This window comes from Tupaia chinensis, unplaced genomic scaffold (genome assembly GCF_000334495.1).
Source record: "Tupaia chinensis unplaced genomic scaffold, TupChi_1.0 Scaffold000197_1, whole genome shotgun sequence".
NCBI classification, from domain to species: domain Eukaryota; kingdom Metazoa; phylum Chordata; class Mammalia; order Scandentia; family Tupaiidae; genus Tupaia; species Tupaia belangeri.
This window is the reverse complement of record NW_006159672.1, coordinates 6981232-6990819: the sequence shown is the minus strand read 5'-3', so window position 1 is coordinate 6990819 and position 9588 is coordinate 6981232. Positions and strand designations below refer to the sequence as shown.

Here is a 9588-nt window from a genome sequence, read left to right as displayed (position 1 = left end):
AGGGATTTTGGGCATACATGTACATGCGCCCAGTGTGAGTTTTAAGTCACTAGGGTCCAGGACTTGAACTGGGAGTCCAGTGATGTAACCATTATGCCATCCACTGGTCCTGAAACATTACATTCTTACTGCTTCTGAAATCTAAATTTTTTTGAGTAATTCCTTTTTTAGTAGTTTTTATTTTATTTATTTATTATTATTATTCAATTTGACTAGAAAGAGAGAAAGTAAGCTGCCAGGTCTGGTACTCAAACCATGGTCAGCCATGTGAGGGTCCAGTGCCTTGACACCTTGCCACCTGCCGGCCCCTGAAATATAAATTTTTTATCTTAACATGACACAATGAAAGAAAAACTGGTGGGAGGACAGAGGCTAGGGCTGGCCATTCGCATTTTCACCTTCCCCTAACTATCCCACCCTCCCCACCTCCACCGACATGTTTTGTTGCCACTGTGACCTATGTTCCCTGTGGGACAGAAGACTGAGCTAACGACGATGACCTTCATCTCTGGGTGCCAGGCACTGACTGGCACTGACTTGTCCACTCCAGAGGGCAGCGTGTAGGACCAAGTCGGGGCTCTTTATTTGGACAGCAGAGTAAGGCACAGCAAAGTGGGAGGGCAACCCAGTCTCACGACAACACAGACTCTCCTATGCATCAACTCTTTGTAGCGCAGGAGAAACATTTTTTTAACTCAATGAGAACAACACCAGGCAACCTGGCTACAGTGGAAGGGTGGCTGGCTGTACGACTTTTGGTCACGCCTCCTGGAAATGCTGGGTGAATGCATCCATCAGCTCCTGCTTCTTCATCTCGCTCTTTAGCTCGTACACCCTGCAGGCCTCCTTCAACACAGGCACAGTGAGCTTGCCTAGCGTGCCCTTGCTGATGTGGGCCTTCGGCTCCTCTTCAGAAAACTCCACCTTGGGCCTTTCACTTCCAGAACCCTCATCATCTTGTTTTCTCTTGGTAACGTTCCTGTCAGGAGTGTAATCTGGTGGGTAGACAAGTTCCTTAAACTCATCTACCAGAGAGCCCAGTCTTTTATCCATTTCTTCAACCTTGGGCAATGTGAGATCTACGACTTGTTCGGGCTCCATCAAATCCAAAGCTAAGGCCTCCAGGTTCCTGCAGTGCTGTTGTAGCACTGGGTTCTCAAAGTCGTCACTTCTGTACTTGAAGCGGAGTTTCTGAATAATAGCCTTCATCTTGTCCACTTGCTCTGGGCTTGCCTTGACTTTCTCAGTAATGGGCACCTTCCATTTGTCATCAGCAAAGAGTAGGTAAAACAGCTGTAAACCTGGAGGAGTCACCTGAATGTTCTGGTCATCCAGTTCCTCTTCCTTTGTGGCACCAGAGCCACAAAATATGGTGGGGTGTTCTGGTGGGGCGTGTACCTGCACACTGCTATGACCACCTTCTCCAGACACTCGCTGAGGAGAGAACTAAACAAGGTTGAGCTCCTGTTTACCAGGGTCTCCTTGGGATACATGAACATGGAGGGCTGCAGGTAATGGTGCTTTTTCAACATTACTAAGGGCTTGAAACCGATGAGAATCAAACCTGGCTCATCAAACCATTTCAGCTCTTCTGTTTCCTCTTTCTCCATTAGAATCTGATGGTTCCCATAGGTCTGAGACCTCTTGGTGTAGCTAGGCAGGAGCAAACTGCCTGTATTTATACTAAATATCTGGGTCTTGACTTTCACTGGTTCATTTGTTTCCCAATACAGTCTTATTGCAGAAGACTTGAAAGCCTTCTGGAGCAAATTATAAATGCCCACAGTGAATGCTGTATCTTTGCTGAACTTAAACTTTAACCTGTAGAATGGTCTCTTTTTGGTTTCCTTGGCACGTACCTTCCTCATTAGGTCTTCTAGTTTGCTCGACACCTCTAAGTGAACCCCGAGGTCCTTATCCTCTGCTACACTAATGATATCTCTGTAGAACAAGGATATGTCAAAGCCCCCAGGTTTCTTCAGGTGCATCAACTCAAGGAAGATACCCGTGTCACGAAGATCACTAGCTTTGGTCCTGGCCTGGCTGGCTTTGGTGCTGTCATTGCGGTGGGGGTCATCTTCGTTGGTGAACAGCATGATTATCTTATGACTCATTTTGACCTGGACATCACTAAAGAGGTTGACACAGACCCACAGCACTTCACTGAATGAATGGTCAGATCCATGGTCCATCTGGTCTTGGAATCGTTTCTTGCCCTGTTGCCCTTAAACTGGTCAAGCTCTAGCACTCGTTAAGCACCTGGACTATCCAACTCTTGTAAGATGTAAAAAAATTTGAAATTCACTGAATTTTTGTGTTTCTCAGTACCATAGAACACCACTGCCAAGAGATCTCAACCACTGCTTATGAGCTTAGTGTACATACTCTGGATATACTGGATGTTCATGTCAAAAGGAGACAATTCTTCTTCATCTTGATATCCAAACATGGCCATGGAGGTATCAACCAAAAAAATCAAACTATCTCTTCCTGAACATTTATATTCTCCACTTGCATCAAGGTTTTCCTCTTGTTCTTCTTCTTCTTCATTGCCCTCAGTTTTGTAGTAAGACTCCCACTCTGACATACTGGCTCCTGCTTTGGAACAGAGATCAACTGGACTATTTATTACTTTTTTAAGAGATTTTTGTTATAGGGTGTGTGTGCTCACTGGAGAGATAGAGACAGAGAGACAGAAAGTGAGAAATCACCCCCTGGGGGGGCATGACCATGCCATAATCCCTTCTCCTTCACTCTCCTCTTGTGATTTTCTGCATGCACACACATGCACCTGGTGTGAGTTTTAAGTCACTGGGTCCAGGACTTGAACTGCTGCTGACTATATGGGAGTCCAGAGATGTAACCATTATGCCATCTGCTGGTCCCTGTACTCATTCATGATAGAGAGCACGTGTGCGTGTGCAAGAGAAGTACTTGTGACAAGGTCTCATCACACCACGATCTCCTTTCCTAAGTCCTCTAGGTTGTTAGGATTTTGGGCATCCCTGTATACTCAGTGTGTTTTTAGGTCAGCCCTGGGATCCAGACTCAAAGTCAGCCATGTGTCTTCAACACTGCAATTCCACTTGCTACCACTAAGCCACCAGGCTGAGCCCTCTGGCATAATTTACTTTGTCACATCTTCACTATTTATAATTTATTTTGTACCTGAGATTCTTCTTAGGAAAGGAAAATACTCCTTAATTGGAGTTACTTCAGGTTTTTTTCTACTTACTTTTCCAAATTTGGAGTGGGATGTATGGATTAAATTCTCCCTTTTTATTTTTTTTGGAGAGGCTTTTGCTATGGGGCGCATGTGCTCGCCAGAAGGACAGAGAGACAGAAAGCGAGAAATCACCCCTCAGGGGGGATGGCCATGCCGCAGTCCCTTCTCCTCCATTCTCCTCTCCAGATCTTGGGCACGCACGCACACGCACCTGGCGTGAGTTTAAGTCACTGGGTCTGGGACTCGAACCGTGGTTGACTACGTGGGAGTCCAGTGACAGCCATTACGCTAACTGCTGGTCCCTGGATTAAATTCTATAATGTAACGTTGTCTTTAAGTATAATTTCAATGGTTATATATTGGCAGAAATGAAAAGTATCTTAAAAGGTTTCCTAAAATACTCTGAAACTGCACTTACTTGAGACTAAATCAATTAAAAATTCATTAGCTTTTATTTGAAATGCTTACATTTTAAAGCTTTCTTGGATTGGGTGATAGATTCTCCATCGTCATTTACATATACTTTAAACATTAATGTTTTTCTAAAAACAATAGATTTTTCTCTACAAACCAAAATATGTTACTCTTTTAAAATTCCAAAATAATTTTTAAAACATCATTCTCGATATTAGCTGTCCTCTGCAAGTGTCAAGGTTTGTGGAATTAACATATTCATTTCAGTGCACTTTGATTGACTGTCTCTGGGACCCCATGAATATCTGACAGCTGTTTATTACGGTCTGTGAATCTCTTTTACAAACATCATCATCTCATCTGAGCTAAAAAAACACCCCCTGGGAAGACAGCTGGGCAGGTGTTACCATCACCTCCCTTTAAGCAAGAGGAAAGGGACCTCTGCCTGCCAGGATCACGGGGCGATAAAGTCGCAGCTCTTTCCCCATCTTCCCCACTGGACCTTTGCCCTGCTCCCAACCCAGGAGAGGACAGACTGAGGGCCCAACACCCCAGACAAGCATCTGTACCCTGTGATTTTTCCGGCAACTTGATTGTTTCGTTTTGCAATATTTTCCTTTAAACTGTAATGACTGAATTGTTTTTGTAAAATGTGATACATACTCCTTATTAAGAAAAATTCAAGCTGCACAGAAAAGCTACAGAGAAAGTAAAAACTTACCTAAAACCCAACCAACCAAACAATGCAGATACTTCTTTGTGTGTGTGTGTGTGTGTATGTGGAAAGAGAAAAATAATTTTTAAAAATTGGGATAATATACGTGATATTTTAATAAAACATAAGAAAAAAGTTTTATTCAAAAATTAACCAAACAAAATTGCTATCCCATCTCTTGATGGAATAGAACACCAGCTAGACGTTACATTTTATCCAGGGAAATTTCTACAGATCCCCCTATAGGAGAACGCTTGCCTAATTTTTAAGTGGTTAGAACAATTGAGGTTTTTTTTTTTTTTCTTTTTAAATCTATCTTTTTTGGGGCCAAGTGGTGGTGAAGTGGTAATGCAACTGGACTCACAAAGGAAAGGTCCTAGGTTCATGTCCTGGTTTTTCCCTGAGCATGAGGAGCAGGCCCATGACCCAGACTGGCTGAGAATGGAGTTGGAGTGTGGCATGAAGACCGTGCCGGGAAGTGCCTTCTGTCTGTCTCTCTGTCTTGGAAGAAATTCATATAAATGAACCAAAATTTAAAAAAAAATCTACATTTTTAATAATTTCGTGCTACGTACTGCCTGCACACTCCATCCTCTTCCTCCTCCCTGGTTAGTTTATATGTAATTCTTATTATTTTTACAAGTAAGGCTTACAGTATTGTGTTCCACAGTCAAAGTTCTCACAATTATTCAACATGATTTTGCATGGAAGGAACTTGAGCCCTCCCCCACAGTTCTCATCCTGTGATTTCCCTACCAATGTGATCTCCATTCTGGTTCTGGTCTTGGTTGGATGTTGTCTGACCTCAGTGGGTTTTCAGGAGGAGCTCATGGGTGTAATTCCCTCAGCCCCTCCATGTAAGAGGAATTTATAGTGCTATTCCCTTGGTTCTTCTATGTGTGGGAAGTTCTGTCTGCTGTCTTCCAACTATTGGGGAATTCGATTCTGGGTCATACTTTCCTTACTGAGAGCATTTATAGATTTCGGTCCACGGAGGAAGCCAAAGACAGTCAGATTTTTCTCTCTATTTCTGTGACTTGCTTTTTTTTCTGCCTGGATATCTAAATAATTCTATCTTTGTTTTTGAAATCTGATAACTTTACCAGGACAGGTCTTGGTTAATTATTCTTTTTCACTACTACCAGAATATTTAAGGATGGTTTTCATCATTTTTTTGCTCTGAATATTTTTTCTGTTCCATTTGTTCTTTTCTCTTCCTCAGGAACAACGACTCTGTCCATGGATTGCCTTTGCATCCCATATGTTCACCTTCACTGAAGTTATTTTTACAAGATGGTCATTCTCATGATTTTGTGTGGTTTCTTCAGGCCATTGGCTTTATTCCTGACTTTGTGGTCATGTAAGGAGCTCCCAGTGTGGCTTTCGTCCCTACGACATGTTTCTTTTTCTGTTCCATTCCTTCCTGGAGCTTGGCCCCTCATCAACCATGTCCTTGTGTTTCTATTGGATCCTGTCTATCTTTCTTCAGTGCTTTGTAGAGAGTGATTCTGCTACCTGCACAGTTTTTTCCATAGTTAGCCCTGGGTCACTCCTTGGTCCCCCAGCCTTCCTGGCTTCTGGGTAGGGAAGACTTTGCTGAGGAGCTGCATGGGGAGCTGGTAGAAATAGCCACTGGCCATCCTTGCTGCCTCTCTCCTACTTCTTTCCTTCTCTCCAGTGCTGCGCATGGGCCCAGCATCACTGTTCAGCCTGCAGGGTCTTAAGTCTTCACCCCAATGACCTTTCCTGACTGGCTGGTTCGCCAGCCCAGTGCTGAAGTTCTTGCCCTTCCCTTCTTTGTGTGGCCATGAGGAGGTGCAGATTTCTGAGGAGGCCCCCAGAGTCTGCCTCGGACTTCGGAACCCAAATTTTGATCAAAGGAGCAATATCCATGCCTTTGAACATAGCAGCCTGGGTGTAGACTTACCAGCATTTGGCCTGGGGTCTGAGGCAGCTGGGGTAGCTGATGTCTCTGAGAGATGAAGCTGGGCTTAGTGCTGGGACTGCAGCACAGATGAGTCAGACTAGTCCCTACCCGCAGGGAACTGGGGAGGGGCAAACCCAAGTGATAGTGCCAGGGGTGGCTCCTCTAAGGTGGCACCCTGAGGAATGGAAGAAGTCATTCACACTGCCTATCAGGAGTGGGGGACATTTATTCTGGGCATAGCACACAGACCCAAGGCCTAAGAGGGTTGAGCTTGCTCTATGAAGTGAGGCAGGGACAGTGTGGCCTAGGCACACAGGCAGTGAATGGGCAGGAAGAAGCTAAAGTCCAGAGAGCTCCCAGGGCCCAATGAGAAGCTGTCTTTGACCCTAGCGCAGAGGGTGGTCAGCTGAGGAGGCTGACTCTCTAGGGTGAAGTTGTCAAGAAGCTGAGTCCCCTCCTCCAATGATAGGCTGTGTTTTCTCTCTTTCCTGAGTCCAGTTACAGCAAAGACAGGCCCACTGCAGAGGGATCCAGCCAAGCAGGTGCTGGAGGCAGGACAGATGTGCAGTGATATCAGCCATAGTCTTGAACCACCTATCAGCCAGAGAGTGGGTGAGTCAACCAGAGGGGCTGGGCCACCTTGGAGTGGGGCTCATGGTGGTGACTCAGAGGAGGTGTGCCAAGGCTCCCCTCTCTTGTCTTAACCTTAAACCTGAAGTCCCTAGTGCTTCTTGGTAGAACAATTTCACTGCAAGAGCAGAGTCTTACAGCATCTTCTGTAGCTAGCAAAAACCCCTTCAGTTCCCAGTTAGCACGAACTTGGAAGACAAATTACCCTCATTCCTACCATTTCCTAACCGCGTTGGAAGACGACATAGAGGCAAGTAGAATGCAGGCTCCAGATGAAGAAACTTGATGAAAAATTTAAACAAATAAAAGAGTAGCAAATTCCCCAGCCTGCATCCTTAGTGAAGAGAACTTGGTGTGTGCACCTCGCATTTCTTCATAAGCAGACACCAGGGTATGGCCATTGTTCACCACACACTCCGGAACACAGCTTTAAAGGCAGGTCAAAGACAGAGCGAGGGTGCCAGGTGCCTGTGTGTGCTGACACGGCCCATTCTTCTCATCTAGCTCTCAATTATAAATGCCACCTGGGCCTCCCGATGGACGCGATCTCCGCAGCACAGCGGCACATTCTCCCCAGCAGCAATTGGATGAGGCAGCACCTGCCTTTCTGGTGGCTCTTTTTACTCACCTATTTGCCGTGAGATCAGACCTCAAAGTCTCCCATGAAGCATGACTGGCCTGCAGATGTACCCTCAAAGGCAGCCTCAGGAGCCGGCTTCCTGGGCTAGTGCTGAGCCCTGGAAGATGTTCTCTGCAATTCCAAACGTATTGCCTTCAAATGCTGGAAGACTTGTGGGCTTTTGATACATGCTTCAAAAATAAAACTGAGTGGACTTTGTGAGGAACAATCCATAATGAGGGACACATCCTCCTTTCTTTTGATTGTTGCACAATGACAGGTGCCCTTGGCTTTCACTAGAAAGTATAGGAATTTTTAACAAACCTTTTGTTGTTAAAGAAAGAGAATGACATTTACTGGCATTGGCTTCGAGTGCTCCTGGAGTTTCTGTGTAAGAGTATTATGTTGCTCTCAATGCCGGCTCAGATGACGTGCTTTTAAAGTTTTATTTTTAACTGGAATGTCCAACCCTAGTGATTGGGGGCCAGTACCAGGAGACAGGGTCTGTCCTAAAGAGAGAGATCTTTGTGTTTAAATGAGAAAAGAGGTTTCAAAGTCTGGCTTTCAACTGTTTCTCAAGCATCTCCTGAACCTGTCCTTGTTGAGTGCCGTTTCTGGTGGGATGAAGATGTGTTTGTCCACAAAAAGTCCAATGCCCCTTGGCTTAGGCATGGAACTTTGCAGACAGGCCAGAACAGGACTTTGGGTCTGTGGGGTGATCTATGCTGGGGCTCACTAGCAGCACTGAAGAATACTGATGGACTCTGCAAAGGGAATTGGGACATTCCAAACCATGAGTGGCTCAGAGGTATATGCCTCTGTGGATGAGGGATCTCTGATGTTACATCTGAATACACAGCATGCAGGCTCCACCTTCTTGTGGGGGGCATGCCCTCTCATAACAGGAGAAAAAGCATCACTGTGTTTCTTTTCTATATTGAGAAATGCAGTAATCTCTCTTTCCTTTTTCCTTAATAATCTCTCTCTCTCTCTCTCTCTCTCTCTATATATATATATATATATTGCTATACAATAAGTATACATACTTGTAAGGTACAATGTGTTTTTTCAGTATAAGAATGCAATGTGGAGACCAGCAGATGGCATAATAGTTATGTCACTGGATTCCCACATGGCTGACCATGGTTCAAGTCCCAGACTTGGCAGTTTAAAACTCATGCCAGGAGTGTGTGCATGTGTGCCCAAAATCCTGAGAGGAGAACGGAGGAGAAGGGATTATGGCATGATCATCCCCCATGGGGGGGGTGATTCCTTGCTTTCTGTCTCTCTGGTGAATGCATGTGTCCTATAGAGAGAAATATCTCAAAAAAAAAAAAAAAGAACACAATATGTATAGATTAAATCAGAGTTATTAGAGCACCCTTATCATCATCTCAGTCATTTATCATTACTTTGTGTTAGGAACACTCAAAATCTTTTCTTTCTTCTTCTTTTTTAGTTACTCTGATATATGCAGTAAGTTGTTAAATATATCCATCCCCACTTTATTTTATAATACTAGAATTTCTTCTTATCTATCTATAATTTTGTTTCCATTAATCAATATCTTTCTATCTTCCCTTCCCCCATTCTTCTCAGTCAGTAGTAATCATTCAACTTTCTACTTCTGAGGTCATTTAAAAAATTTATACATAAGAAAGAGAACATGTTAAATTTCTATTTCTGTGTCTGACTTATTTCATTTAACATAATGTTCTCTCCTCCAGGTTCACCCATTCTACCTCAAACAGTAGCATCTCATTCTCCTTAAAGACTGAACAGTGTGTGTGTGTGTGTACAAGTGTCCATTCATTTGTTGATGAACATTTAGGTTGATTCCATATTTTACCTATTGTGAATAGTGCTGTAAAAAACCCTGACACGATGATATCTTTATGACATACTAATTTTCTTTCCTTTGCATTTTTGCCTAGTTGAAGGATTGCTGGGTCATAGGGTAGTTCTATTTTTAGTTATTTGGGAGAACACTCATACATTTTTACTAATTTATATTCCTGTCAACAGTGTAAAAGAGTGCTCCTTTTTCCCCATCTTCA

General features: G+C 43.9%; 1 pseudogene; it reads right to left on the bottom strand.

The window, feature by feature from the left end:
• Positions 1–759: 759 nt before the first annotated feature.
• Positions 760–2603, bottom strand: LOC102482472 (X-ray repair cross-complementing protein 6 pseudogene; annotated as a pseudogene).
• Between the last annotated feature and the right edge of the window lie 6985 nt (positions 2604–9588).